The sequence below is a fragment of the Choloepus didactylus genome, chromosome 6, assembly GCF_015220235.1.
Source record: "Choloepus didactylus isolate mChoDid1 chromosome 6, mChoDid1.pri, whole genome shotgun sequence".
NCBI lineage: Eukaryota > Metazoa > Chordata > Mammalia > Pilosa > Megalonychidae > Choloepus > Choloepus didactylus.
In genome coordinates this window covers 79,624,923-79,640,283 of record NC_051312.1, presented here as the reverse complement: position 1 = coordinate 79,640,283, position 15,361 = coordinate 79,624,923, and the positions used below count along the sequence as shown (strand labels likewise).

General features: G+C 40.0%; 1 pseudogene; it reads left to right on the top strand.

Moving 5' to 3' along the window:
• The first annotated feature begins 1,517 nt into the window (after positions 1–1,517).
• On the top strand, positions 1,518–15,361 carry LOC119537040 (annotated as a pseudogene).

Genomic DNA, 15,361 nt, shown 5'->3' with positions numbered 1-15,361 from the left:
CCAAGGTCACTGCTTAAAGTCAGGAATAGGGGAGAGGATCCCTGATCAAAAATATAAACTAAATACAGATGTGCATACCACACAGACACACATGCAAACACACGTACCTATACCAAAATCTGCTATCAAAACAATTCTCTGAATTGAAGTTTATAGAAAGTTGCTTGCCCAGAGATATAGAGGATATAGACACTTCCTACACCTAGTAACTCTTACTAACTGAATCAATCTTCTCTCTATCTCAGAGATTGGACATAACAATATTAATGAAATGGAACAGAATCCTAAAACATTGCATTAAACTTTTGTTCAGAATTCAGTCTCTAGGAGAATAGGTCAAGGTAACTGGAAGGATAAGCAAAGGAAGAATGTGAAAAAGAAAGAGAGTAGTTAGAAGGAATCTCCCACAGCAGGCACAGGAAAACAGATGATGTGCATGCACATCACAACACACACAGAGAGACACACACACACACAGATACATATAAAGCAAGGAAAAAGTAATAAAACAACAAAGACAAAAAGGAACTAAGAAGCAAGGCAAAAAAAAAAAAGCAAAATAATTTAAGTGAGATTTTTAAATGCATCTATTATTACTGATATATCTAGCAGATTAAAATTAGTCAAGTGCAGTGAATTTGAAAGTCATAATTTACAAAGTTTGACACTCTGTCTGGTTGGCAAAATAAGGTTCACCCCAAAGATGGCCTTGTCATAATTCCCAGAACTTGTGAAAGAGGTAGATTACATGGCAAAGGTGAATCAAGGTTGCAGATGGAATTAGGGTTGCTAACCATTTGACTTTAAGACACAGCAACTATCCCGAATCATCCCTATAATCACAAGATTCTTTAAAAGTAGAAGAGGGAGGCAGAAGAGAACAATCAGGGAGATGAGACAATAAAAGAAAGGCAGAGAGATGTAACACTGCTGGCTTTGAAGAGGGAAGAAGGGGGATCTCTAGGAAAAGCAAGGGAATTAATTCTTTCCCAAAGCCTTCAGAAAGGATAACAGTTGATGACACCATGATTTTACCTCAGGTGGACTTTCAAACCACAGAGAGACATTCCAGATATTAAATTTGTATTGTTTTAAGTGAGAAAGTTTATGGTAATTTGTTACAGCAGCTGTAGAAAACTAATACATTCTGCCTCCGACAAAAGGGGTATTTGTACATTTTTTTAAGTACCCATAGAATATATGGACATCTCAACCCATTATTGAGGAAAATCAAAGAAGACTACATTAATGGAGGTCTATGTCATATTTATATTTCTAGAATGAAGATACCATATTATAAAAGCATCAAGTAACACCATATTTATATATAGATTCATTGCAACCACAGTCAAACCCCAACACTGTTTGTGAGAGTACAAATTGAAAAGATGATTCTAAAACTTTCATGACCAAACAAAGTGCCAAGAATAGATAAGACATTTTTGAAGAAAATGTTGGAGGACTTACACTTCCAATATAAAGATTTATTAAAAACTACAGAGGGGGAGGAACCTAAGATGGTGACTAGGTGAGACAAAGAAAAAACATCTCCGTGCAAAACACTAGATAAAAAACCAGAAAGGACCCAGAACACCACTTCCGAAGTAGCACCAGCTGGACAAGTTCTGCTAAAGCCACAGGGAAGGTGCTTTTTGCAAAACCAGGAGTCTGCATTCTGAAACGAGTGAGTGAGTAGGCTGAATCCCTCGGCCACGCTGCATTGGGGGGAAACGGTGGGCTGGACTTTAAAAAAAATTATATATATATATATATATATATATATATATATATATATATATATATATATATATAAAAGAAGCCCGGGAACAGCTGCAGATAAGACGGAGTTGTCTGGGCTAATGCCTCGGTGTCTGGGGTGGAGGATACCACTTCCCACACCCACTGCTGATTGTCTTGGGTCCAGAGAAGCAAAGGGGGGACACGCGGCTTGCAGTGGTCTCCCAGCGGGCGGGGCTGCTCTTGCCCGGGGCGAGCGCACCACGTAGAGTCCAGAGGAGAAACCCAGCCTGACAGGGAGTCTTCCCCACAGCATCACTCACACGACACAATATCGGCCGTGGACAGTGGCCTTGAATACACCCATGGCTGATTGTTCCGGAGCTGGGAGAGCGGAGCTGTGCAGAAAGGAGGAAGTTAACGTGTCCCATTCAACCATCTTTGAAGTGGGCTTGGAATGCCCCTACACAGCCCGGCGGCCCAGGGCTTCCCTGGAGGCCGGCGCTCACTTGTGACGTGTCATGGCCCTCTGCCCCTCAACAGAGGTTCTGGAAAAGCACAGCAGGGAGGGGGGAACCGCTCGGAAATCCCAGGGAACCTACGCCAATACCAAAGACTTTTGTGTCAGCGGCAGAGAACCACCTTAATTCTCCAGTTTGATTATTAAACCTGCCCTTCCTCCCTAACCACTCAGGCACACGCCCCTCATTGAGGGCAGACAGCACTGACAACACACCCAAATTAAGTGCACCAATTGGACCCCAAAAGAATCAGATCCCCACATACTACAAAGTTGGGGAGAACTGACTTGAGGGGAATAAGTGACTCACGGACGCCATCTGCAGGTTAGTTAGAGAAAGTGTATGTCACCAAGCTGCAATTCTAACAAATTAAAGATTCAACAGATGCCATCTGCTGGTTAGTAAGAGAAAGAGTACATCACCAAACTGTGTCTCTGAAAAATTAGATCGATATCCCCCTCTTTTTTTTTTTTTTTTAATACAACTTGAAAGTACCCTATGAAGCAAAACAAATTCCAAGAGGCCAAAAACAACAGAAAATCTTAACGCATATGATAAAACCAGACAATATGGAGAATCCAGCTCCAAACACACAAATCAAGATTTCTGAAGAAATTCTATACCTCGCAAAATTAATTAAAGAACTACAATCAAAGAATGAAAACATGGCAAAGGATTTAAAGGACATCAAGAAGACCATGGCCCAGGATATAAGTGACATAAAGAAGACCCTAGAAGAGCATAAAGAGTAAATAAAAAAATAGAAGATCTTATGGAAATAAAAGAAACTGTTGGCCAAATTAAAAAGACCCTGGATATTCACAATACAAGACTAGAGGAAGCTGAACAACATCTCAGTGTCCTAGAAATCCACAGAACAGAAAATGAAAGAACAAAAGAAAGAATGGAGAAAAAAATTGAAAAAATCGCAATGGATCTCAGGGATACAATAGATAAAATAAAACATCCAAACTTAAGACTCATTGGTGTCCCGGAAGGGGAAGAGAAGGGTAAAGGTCTAGAAAGAGTATTCAAAGAAATTGTTGGAGAAAACCTCCCCAACCTTCTACACAATATAAACACACAAAGCATAAATGTCCAGTGAACTCCAAATAGAATAAATCCAAATAAACCCACCCCAAGACACATTCTGATCAGACTCTCAAATAATGAAGAGAAGGAGCAAGTTCTGAAAGCAGCAAGAGAAAAGCAATTCACCACATATAAAGGAAACAATATAAGACTAAGTAGTGACTACTCAGTGGCCACTATGGAGGCGAGAAGGCAGTGGCCTGATGTATTTAAAATTCTGAGAGAGAAAAATTTCCAGCCAAGAATACTTTATCCAGCAAAATTCTCTTTCAAATTTGAGGGAGAGCTTAAATTTTTCACAAACAAATGCTGAGAGACTTTGCCAATAAAAGACCTGTCCTACTTCAGATTCTAAAGGAAGCCCTACCAACAGAGAGACAAAGAAAGGAGAAAGAGATATAGAGAATTTTAACAGACATATGTAGTACTTTGCATCCCAAGACACCAGGACACTCATTTTTCTCTAGTGATCACAGATCTTTCTCCGGAGAGGACTGTAAACTGGAACATAGAACAAGCCTCAAGAAATTAAAAAAAAAAAAATTTGAATATACTCAAAGGACATTTTCCAAACACAATGGAATACAAATAGAAGTCAATAATTTTTGAAGTATAACTCCACTATTTACTTCCTACATGATAAAAAATATAAAAACTCTAAGGACAAATCAGTGGTTTTGAACTCAATGTAAAATATATAATTTTAGATGACTATATAAAGGTGGGGGAATGAAGGAGTATAGGAACATAGTTTATGTGCCCTATTGAAGGGAAGGTGGTATCAAAGAAAAACAAGATTGATAGGGATTTTTTTTTTTTTATTTTTTTTCCCTTCTTTCTTAAATCAACTGTATGAAAAAAAAAGTTAAAAAGAAAACAAACATACAATAAAAGAACATTTCAAAGAGACCATAACAAGGGAGTAAGAAAAAGACAACTAACCTAAGATAACTGCTTAAATTCCAACATGTTCCTACTTTACCCCAAGAAAGTTACATAATATAGCAACATTTCTGTGAACTTGTTCCTACTATATCCATCAGAAATTAACAGACCATAGTCATTTCTGGGCATCCCCAGAACGTTAAATAGCTTATCTGTTCTTCTTGGATTATTGTTCCCCCTTCCTTAATTGCTCTCTACTGCTAGTTCCCCTACATTCTACATTATAAACCATTTGTTTTACATTTTTCAAAGTTCACATCAGTGGTAGCATATAATATTTCTCTTTTTGTGCCTGGCTTATTTCGCTCAGCATTATGTCTTCAAGGTTCATCCATGTTGTCATATGTTTCACGAGATCGTTCCTTCTTACTGCCGCATAGTATTCCATCGTGTGTATATACCACATTTTATTTATCCACTCATCTGTTGAAGGACATTTGGGTTGTTTCCATCTCTTGGCAATTGTGAATAATGCTGCTATGAACATTGGCGTGCAGATATCTGTCCGTGTCACTACTTTCCGATCTTCCGGGTATATACCGAGAAGTGCAATCGCTGGATCGAATGGTAACTCTATATCTAGTTTTCTAAGGAACTGCCAGACTGACTTACAGAGTGGCTGAACCATTATACAGTCCCACCAACAATGAATAAGAGTTCCAATTTCTCCACATCCCCTCCAGCATTTGTAGTTTCCTGTTTGTTTAATGGCAGCCATTCTAACCGGTGTTAGATGGTATCTCATTGTGGTCTTAATTTGCATCTCTCTAATAGCTAGTGAAGCTGAACATTTTTTCACGTGTTTCTTGGCCATTTGTATTTCCTCTTCAGAGAACTGTCTTTTCATATCTTTTGCCCATTTTATAATTGGGGTGTCTGTACTATTGTCATTGAGTTGTAGGATTTCTTTGTATATGCAAGATATCAGTCTTTTGTCAGATACATGGTTTCCAAAAATTTTTTCCCATTGAGTTGGCTGCCTCTTTACCTTTTTGAGAAATTCCTTTGAGGTGCAGAAACTTCTAAGCTTGAGGAGTTCCCATTTATCTATTTTCTCTTTTGTTGCTTGTGCTTTGGGTGTAAAGTCTAGGAAGTGGCCGCCTAATACAAGGTCTTGAAGATGTTTTCCTACATTATCTTCTAGGAGTTTTATGGTACTTTCTTTTATATTGAGATCTTTCGTCCATTTTGAGTTAATTTTTGTGTAGGGGGTGAAGTAGGGGTCCTCTTTCATTCTTTTGGATATGGATATCCAACTCTCCGAGCCCCATTTGTTGAAAAGACCATTATGACTCAGTTCAGTGACTTTGGGGGCCTTATCAAAGATCAGTCGGCTATAGATCTGAGGGTCTATCTCTGAATTCTCAATTCGATTCCATTGATCTATATGTCTATCTTTGTGCCAGTACCATGCTGTTTTGGCAACTGTGGCTTTATAATAAGCTTCAAAGTCAGGGAGTGTAAGTCCTCCCACTTCGTTTTTCTTTTTTAGAGTGTCTTTAGCAATTCAAGGCATCTTCCCTTTCCAAATAAATTTGATAACTAGCTTTTCCAAGTCTGCAAAGTAGGTTGTTGGAATTTTGATTGGGATTGCATTGAATCTGTAGATGAGTTTGGCTGGAATTGACATCTTAATGACATTTAGCCTTCCTATCCATGAACATGGAATATTTTTCCATCTTTTAAGGTCCCCTTTTATTTCTTTTAGTAGAGTTATGTAGTTTTCTTTGTATAGGTCTTTTGCATCTTTGGTTAAGTTTATTCCTAGGTACTTGATTTTTTTAGTTGCTATTGAAAATGGTATCTTTTTCTTGAGTGTCTCTTCAGTTTGTTCATTTCTAGCATATAGAAACATGACTGACTTATGTGCATTAATCTTGTATCCCGCTAGTTTGCTAAATTTGTTTATTAGCTCTAGTAGCTGTATCGTCGATTTCTCAGCGTTTTCTAGATATAAGATCATATCATCCGCAAACAATGACAGTTTTACCTCTTCTTTTCCAATTTGGATGCCTTTTATTTCTTTGTCTTGCCGGATTGCCCTGGCTAGCACTTCCAGCACAATGTTGAATAACAGTGGTGACAGCGGGCATCCTTGTCTTGTTCCTGATCTTAGAGGGAAGGCTTTCAGTCTCTCACCATTGAGTACTATGCTGGCTGTGGGTTTTTCATATATGCTCTTTATCATGTTGAGGAAGTTTCCTTCAATTCCTACCTTTTGAAGTGTTTTTATCAAAAAGGGATGTTGGATTTTGTCAAATGCTTTTTCAGCATCTATTGATATGATCAATTGATTTTTCCCTTTTGACTTGTTAATGTGTTGTAATACATTGATTTTCTTATGTTGAACCATTCTTGCATGCCTGGAATGAACCCCACTTGGTCATGGTGTATGATTTTTTTAATGTGTCTTTGGATTCGATTTGCAAGTATTTTGTTGAGGATTTTTGCATCTATATTCATTAGGGAGATTGGCCGGTAGTTTTCCTTTTTTGTAGCATCTTTGCTTGGTTTTGGTATTAGATTGATGTTAGCTTCATAAAATGAGTTAGGTAGTGTTCCATTTTCTTCAATGTTTTGAAAGAGTTTGAGTAAGATTGGTGTCAGTTCTTTCTGGAAAGTTTGGTAGAATTCCCCTGTGAAGCCATCTGGCCCTGGGCATTTATTTGTGGGAAGATTTTTGATGACTGATTGGATCTCTTTGCTTGTGATGGGTTGGTTGAGGTCTTCTATTTCTTCTCTGGTCAGTCTAGGTTGTTCATATGTTTCCAGGAAATTGTCCATTTCTGCTACATTTTCCAGTTTGTTGCCATACAGTTGTTCATAATATCCTCTTATAATTTTTTTAATTTCTTCAGGATCTGCAGTTATGTCACCTTTTTCATTCATTATTTTGTTTATATGGGTCTTCTCTCTTTTTGATTTTGTCAGTCTAGCTAGGGGCTTGTCAATCTTGTTGATCTTCTCAAAGAACCAACTTTTGGTGATATTTATCCTCTCTATTGTTTTTTTGTTCTCTATGTCATTTATTTCTGCTTTAATCCTTGTTATTTCTTTTCTTCTACTTGGTTTAGGATTGGTTTGCTGTTCATTTTCTAGCTTCTTCAGTTGATCCATTAGTTCTTTGATTTTGGCTCTTTCTTCCTTTTTAATATATGCGTTTAGTGCTATAAATTTCCCCCTTAGCACTGCTTTTGCTGCATCCCATAGGTTTTGGTATGTTGTGTTCTCATTTTCATTCGTCTCTATATATTTAGCAATTTCTCTTGCTATTTCTTCTTTAACCCACTGATTGTTTAGGAGTGTGTTGTTTAACCTCCAGGTATTTGTGAATTTTCTAAGTCTCTGATGGTTATTGACTTCTAATTGTATTCCTTTGTGGTCAGAGAATGTGCCTTGAATAATTTCAATCTTTTTAAATTTATTGAGGCTTGTTTTATGTCCCAGCATATGATCTATTCTGGAGAAAGTTCCGTGAGCACTAGAAAAGTATGTGTATCCTGGTGATTTGGGATGTAATGTCCTGTATATGTCTGTTAAATCTAATTCATTTATCAGATTGTTTAGGTTTTCAATTTCCTTATCGGTCTTCTGTCTGGTTGATCTATCTATAGGAGAGAGTGATGTGTTGAAGTCTCCCACAATTATTGTGGAAACATCAATTGCTTCCTTTAGTTTTGCCACTGTTTCTCTCATGTATTCTGTGGCGCCTTGATTGGGTGCATAGACATTTACGATTGTTATTTCTTCTTGCTGAATTGCCCCTTTTATTAGTATGTAGTGGCCTTCTTTGTCTCTCTAAACATCCCTGCATTTGAAGTCTATTTTATCTGAGATTAATATTGCTACACCTGCTTTCTTTTGGCTGTAGCTTGCATGAAATATTTTTTTCCATCCTTTCACTTTGAGTTTCTTTGTGTCCCTGTGCCTAAGATGAGTCTCTTGTATGCATCATATTGATGGTTCATTATTTTTGATCCATTCTGCGAATCTATATCTTTTAATTGGGGAGTTTAATCCATTTACATTCAACGTTATAACCGTGAAGGCATTTCTTGAATCAGCCATCTTATCCTTTGGTTTATGTTTGTCATATTTTTCCCTCTCTCTATTAATATCCTTTATTGTACCCATACCGAATCTCTTTAGTACTGAACCTTTCTCCAAGTCTCTCTGTCCTGTCTTTGTTTCTCTGTCTGTAGGGCTCCCTGTAGTATCTCTAGTAGGGCAGGTCTCTTGTTAGCAAAAATTCTCTCAGCATTTGTTTGTCTGTGAAAAATTTAAGCTCTCCCTCAAATTTGAAGGAGAGCTTTGCTGGATAAAGTATTCTTGGCTGGAAATTTTTCTCACTCAGAATTTTAAATAAATCGTGCCACTGCCTTCTTGCCTCCATGGTGGCTGCTGAGTAGTCACTACTTAGCTTTATGCTGTTTCCTTTGTATGTGGTGAATTGCTTTTCTCTTGCTGCTTTCAGAACTTGCTCCTTCTCTTCTGTGTTTGACAGTGTGATCAGTATATGTCTCGGAGTGGGTTTATTTGGATTTATTCTATTTGGAGTTCGCTGAGCATTTATGATTTGTGTATTTATGTTGTTTAGAAGATTTGTGAAGTTTTCCCCAACAATTTCTTTGAATACTCTTCCTAGACCTTTACCCTTTTCTTCCCCTTCTGGGACACCAATGAGTCTTATATTTGGACGTTTCATATTATCTATCATATCCCTGATGTCCATTTCGATTTTTTCATTTTTTTTCCCCACTCTTTCTTTTATGCTTTCATTTTCCGTTCTGTCATTTTCCAGGTCACTGATTCATTGTTCAACTTTCTCTAGTGTTGTACTATGAGTGTCCAGAATCTTTTTAATTTGGTCAACAGTTTCTTTAATTTCCATAAGATCATCCATTTTTTTATTTAGTCTTGCAATGTCTTCTTTATCCTCTTCTAGAGTCTTCTTGATTTCCTTTGTATCCTGTACTATGGTCTCATTGTTCATCTTTAGTTCTTTGAGTAGCTGCTCTAGGTGCTGTGTCTCTTCTGATCTTTTGATTTGGGTGCTTGGGCTTGGGTTATCCATATCGTCTGGTTTTTTCATATGCTTTATAATTTTCTGTTGTTTTTGGCCTCTTGGCATTTGCTGAACTTGATAGGGTTCTTTTAGGATTTGTAGACCAATTGAAGTCCTTATCTCTAATTTATCAGATCTACTGCTTCGTGGAGTACACTTTCTCTAACTAACCAGCAGGTGGCATCCACGAGCCACCTGTTCTCCCCAAGCCAGTTCTCCCCTGCTTAACCTTTTTGGTGAGTGGGGGAGTGAGTCTTGTGGGGTCCAATTGGTGTACCAAGCTTGCGTGTGTAGTTGGTGTTGCTTGCCCTGTATATGGGGCATGTTTCTGGGCAGTCAGGGAGGGGGGTTCGCCCTAACAATCAAATCTCCCTGGTGATCCTAGAGTTTTAAAGCTTCTGCAATCGTCTAATCCTTCAGTTCAGTCCTGCCTTAGTTTGTCTCTGCCACTGACCCACAAGTCGTTGGTATTGGCGTATAGCTCCTGAGACTTGCAAGTGGGCCCCTCTTCCAGGCTGTGCACCCCAGGTCCTCTGTTGAGGGATGACTGTGCTATGTCACAGGTAAGTGCCATCCCCCCAGGTCAGTTCTGGGCTGCTGGGCTTTGTAGGGAGGCTCCCAGTCTGTTGAAATGATGGCTAAATGGGGCTTTGTTAATTCACACTGCTCCACCTTCCCAACTCTGGGACAATCAGCTGAGGTTGCAGGGAAGGCTAATGTCCACGCCCAGTTTTGTGGTGTGTGCCTGTTATTTGAAGCACTTCCGTCACACTGGGTTGTCTGGGGCAGCTCTGGGCTATGGGGCTGGCAATGGGCAGGAGTGTTTCCTGTCCACCAGGATGGTGGCTGTGAGCGGACACCCCCCTTTTCTTGGGAAGTTGTGGTGTTTAGTGAATTTTCTCAGCCACTGGATTATTGCCTTTTGTCTCAGAGATCTCTTAGTTCTGCTTTTGACTTGACGTGCCCAAATTGCAAGTCTTTGAAGCTTTCTGTATTGGGCTTCTTAGAGTAATTGTTTTAGAAAAAGAAAAAAGGATTAAAAAAAAAAAGGGCCCTCCTCAGAGATCTAATAGGTTATTGAAATGCTAAGAGACAAAGCAACCAGGGCCATTAAGGAAAGGTCCACAGGGCAGAGAGATCAGCTTTTCTTCGGGATTTGCATATGCGCCTCATGGCCTGAGCTCCGCCCTTCCCCTTTCTATGTTCACCAGAACTCCAAAAATCCTCCGCTTTTATTTTGGAGTTTTTCGTGTTGTTTTTTTTTCTATACCTGTCTCCTCTGCTGGGCTGGCTGCTCTCAGATTCTCTGGTGTCTGGTCTCAGTCTATCTATGGTTGGAGTTTGGATCAGTAGAATGTGTTTCCGATAAGGGCTGCCACTGCAGTTTTCCCTTCTCCTTCCCTGAGCTGACAGCCCCTCCTCCCACGGGACTGAGCCTGGCAGGGAGGGGCTCGGGTCCCCTGGGTGCAAAAACTTACAGATTTTGCTGATCTCAGCAGTTTGACATTTTCATGATTGTTGTATGAAGTATGCCCAAAGTCAGATTGCTCTGTGGTGTCCAGTCCACGCAGTTCCTGGCTTTCTACCTACTCTCCTGGAGGAGTAACTAAAACATACAGCTCACCAGTCCACCATCTTGCCCCGCCTCTCTGATAGGGATTTAAGAGGTTAATTTTAAGCCCCACAGAAAACACAAAGAATTTATCAGAGAATATAACCATAGAGATGAAAAGTAGAGTTTAGGTTAAGAGAAATGGGGGAAGGGACAATGGGGAGTTAAGAAAGGAGTGTAGGGTTGCTGTTTGAGGTGAAGGGAAATTTCTAGTAATGGATGGTGGGAAAGAGCATAACATCATTCTAAATGTGATTAATCCCACTAATGGAAGTCTAGGGAGGGGGTGGAATGGGAAGATTTAGGCTGTATATATGTTTCCACAATTGAAAAAAGAAAAAAAAAAAAAAAAAACAGATAGTCTAATTAGATGACAATTGAATGCTAAGGATGAACTTGGATGGGATTGGAGGGTGGAGGACAGGTGGCCTGAAGGGGCACAGTTGAGACATAAGGAAAAGGAAATATAGAATGTAAGCATTGTATCATTGTTGAATCTCTTATACTTAGCTGTGCTTAATGGAATTATATAAAAGAATGTTCTTGTTCATGGGAAGTACATACGTGAATTATAGTGTATGTTCAAGGATGTGTGCAGCTAACTTTCATATGTTCAGAAGACAGAGAAATATATGATGGATGATAGGGAGGGAGGGAGGGAGGGAGGGAAAGAAATAGCGATGTGACAGCATGTTAAATTTGGTGGATTGAGCTATCGGGGGAGGGGGGTCAGGGTATAATGGAATTCTGTGTATGGGGCTAGTATTGTTTTTGCAACTATTCATGTAACTTTGAATTTATCTCAAAATTAAAAAAAAAAGCACACATAAAAAAAATCTATAGAAAATTTTAATTTAAGTATTTAAGTGTTAGTTCAAGGTTATATAAATACACTAAATAAAGACTCCAGCAAGCACAGGAAAGTTCTTAGGCCTGCAAGAATTCTGTCTCAGCTGACTACGTCCGACTTGTTTAGGTCTGAATCTCCTGGGGATCTGATGTCCACAGCCTTCTAGAATCCCCAAGCACACTCCATCTCAAGGGAAAAGGAGTTAATATGGTTGATTTCATCCCTTGTCTAGGACTGGGAAATGCATGGGCCCAGATAACCCCTACACTAGCTCCTGGGTATATATAGAAACACATAAATGTTTTCAATTCACCTCTTAACTGGAATCTTTCCTAGCAAGTTTTCTTGCTTCCTTCTAAATAGAGACTTCCCACTAATCCTGAAAAACAAGAGACCAGAAGACGATGCTGGTTAGTTGAAAGCTGCAGTCACTTAGGGAGGAGCAAAACTCTACACTGGCTCTACAATTTTATCCATTAGCCTAGCCTTGGGTTTACTCAGGGTCCAAGTAGGGGCTGTGCCCTGAAGGACATGAACTCGAGAGGAAGGGGTCCTGCTCGCACCAGTGATTCTAAAATAAGGAGACACACCCTGGTGAGACACTATTAATTTAACTGGCACACCAGCTGACTTAAGATGAAAGAAGGGCTCTTTGGATATATAAAATGAGGTCAGAGTAGGTTTTGACTGAAGTAGCAGACCTTGGTTTGGATATTTCCTTTTGACCTCTCTTGGCAGTCTTACTGATTAGTGGTAATCTTCCTTCCTGTTAAACATACCCCCTGTAACCCTGAGGAAAAGGGGTCCCTGACAGGAGGCAGTGAATCTGTGCGCCAAGAGACTGAGCTGCAATCTAGCCTAAATTATAGAGAGATTTTGGAGTTCTAATTTTTTTTTTAAATCAGTCTACCTGTTTTTCAGGTCACAGGAAGTAATGTGGCCATTGTTTTACAGAGGACATCATGAAGACTCTCTGTTGCTATACATTATTCTTAGAAGCTTGATTTCTCGTGCCTGTCGGAGTTCAGCCTGCACCGGACCTTGGGATGTAACTTAGAACATTCGTTCATATGGAAGGCTAGTTACATTTCTCCAAAGGCAGATGTAATGTGTTCACCTTGACTAATTAAGGATTCTATCCATGACAAAACTGTCCCCTAAATGAGAGAAGCATGTTATGTAAAGTTTTGACTAGGGTCCTGGCAGAGATGTCACAAGCCCTTCTTTGTTCATAAGACTAATCCTACTCCTGCCAAATGGGATAAAATAGGGCTGATATGACTTCCTTACAAAATCCACTTAATTTCCTTAAAAGCTCCTTGAAAGTCATTTTATATTTGTCAGAGAAGAGAAGAACCACATCTCTCCAAAACTGATCTAAGGATGGGCCATTTTCTGCTGGGTCTCTCATGCTATGCTCCCTGGTTTCGGTGTGCTTGATTCCTTTTCCTTCTCTTTCCAAAAGTACTTCATAAAATAGATGATACTAAGTGAATTAGAACTCATGGGGCACTTTCCATGCAAATCCACCTCCAAAGTCAGGCTCTATTTAGTGCAAAGCTGAAGATTCCCACAGATGAGGTCCAAGCACCGGCAGACCAAAATGAAAACATTAGGGCAAAGACCTTCTTCATTGTTCCTTATTTCATCTCCAGAAAATGAGAATTTTTCTCAGTTTGACTTCTCCTTTGCCAAATGACACTTACTGATATCTGGTAGGAAGGCACAGCCAGACTTACTGATGGGGACTTGCCTCTCCCCTGCTTAGGTAACAGATTCCCCGGGATGTAGGGCAGTGCCCCTGAGGTCACAGGTCATCTCAGCTCACTGTTCTCTGCCTGTGTCAGCGCCATGTTGCTCACCGCCCATCTGTTGTTTCTGGTAGATGCTGTCTCTTATAGTCACATCCCAGTAAGCATGCACCCTATTCTGAACCATATTTCAATCCTGTGTAACAAAACTTCTTGTGCCACCACAGAACTAGAATCTGCCCTTTCTTTTCCTTCGTTGTTTTATTCCCACCTTTATCCAAACTCTTTTGTGTATTGTATTAAACCCATTATCTAAAACATAATTGTATGAAAGTCAATCATTCCCTTTCCTCACAGTTCATCTCATTTGCTATTTTTATCATTCATTCTCTCCCTCCCTAGCTCTACTTCTCTCCCTTCTCCTTTTCCTCCTTCTCCTCCTCCTCCACCTCCTCTTCCCGCCACTCCTTCTCCATATGATAGTTCATTTTTTTTTTTTTCCTTTTGAACCTTGGCCAATCCTAAATAAATCTGCCTTAATGGAACACATCTATTTAGGTTTAATATGAAATTGCTTATTGTCAGCTCCTCTGATTTGCAAAAATTACAATTCCATTTGGTTCAGTAGCAAATATAAAAAGAAATGACGTGGGGCCAATAACTAGTCAATTCTATACATGCCAGTTCCTTGAGGGGATAGGAGATACTTCTAATGTAGGAAATCTGAATGTAACACTTGCAGTCCCCAACTGCCTTCAGCACCAGAGTGGAATTTGTTTTTACAATCTGTTCTGACATTTTTGTTGTCCTCAGGGCTCAAGAACCAGTGGATCCCAGACTGAAGAGGCCATGTAAAATTGAACTGTTATAACCCCAGCTCCTTTATCCTTGTTGGGATACCTGGCCTGGAGAAGTTCCACATCTGGATTGGGTTTCCCTCTGTTTCATCTATGTTGTGGCTATGGTGGGAAATTGCCTCCTCCTGTACCTCATGCAGTTGAGCATAGCCTCCATGAACCCATGTTTTATTTCCTCTCTATGCTGGCCACGAATGACCTCATCTTGTCCACTACCACAGTGTCCAAACATCTCAATAACTTCTTGCTTGCCTCCCAGGAAATAACCTTTCCTGGATGTCTCAGTCAGATGTTCTTCCTCCACTTCAGCTTTGTTGTGGATTCAGCCATCCTATTGCCCATGGCATTTGATCGCTACGTAGCCATCTGCTTCCCCTTGAGATACACCACCTTCCTGGCTCCGCAGGAGATCGTCAAGCTTGTGGTGAGCCTTGTTGTGAGAAGCTTCTCTGTCATTCTTCCAGATGTTTTCCTGCTGAAACGGTTGCCCTTCTGCAGAACACGCATTATTCCACACACATACTGTCAGCATATAGCTGTTGCTCGGCTTTCCTCAGCTGACATCTCTGTCAACATCTGGTATGGATTTCCTGTACCTCTCATGGCAGTCATCTCAGATGTGATATATATTGCTGTTTCCTACACCTTCATCCTCCATGCTGTCTTTCAACTCTCATCCCAGGGTGCCTGCCAAAAGGCACTGGGTACCTGTTGCTCCCATGTCTGTGTTATCCTCATGTTTTACACACCCGCTTTTTTCTCCATCCTCACTCATCGCTTTGGGCACAGTGTCCCTCGACACTTGCTCGTCCTATTTGCCAACCTCTATGTGGCCATCCCTCCTGCTCTAAATCCTATTGTTTATGGAATGGAGACCAAGCAGATCCAAGACAAATTTATTCTCCTCTTCTGTTTGAAGATCAAACAATAA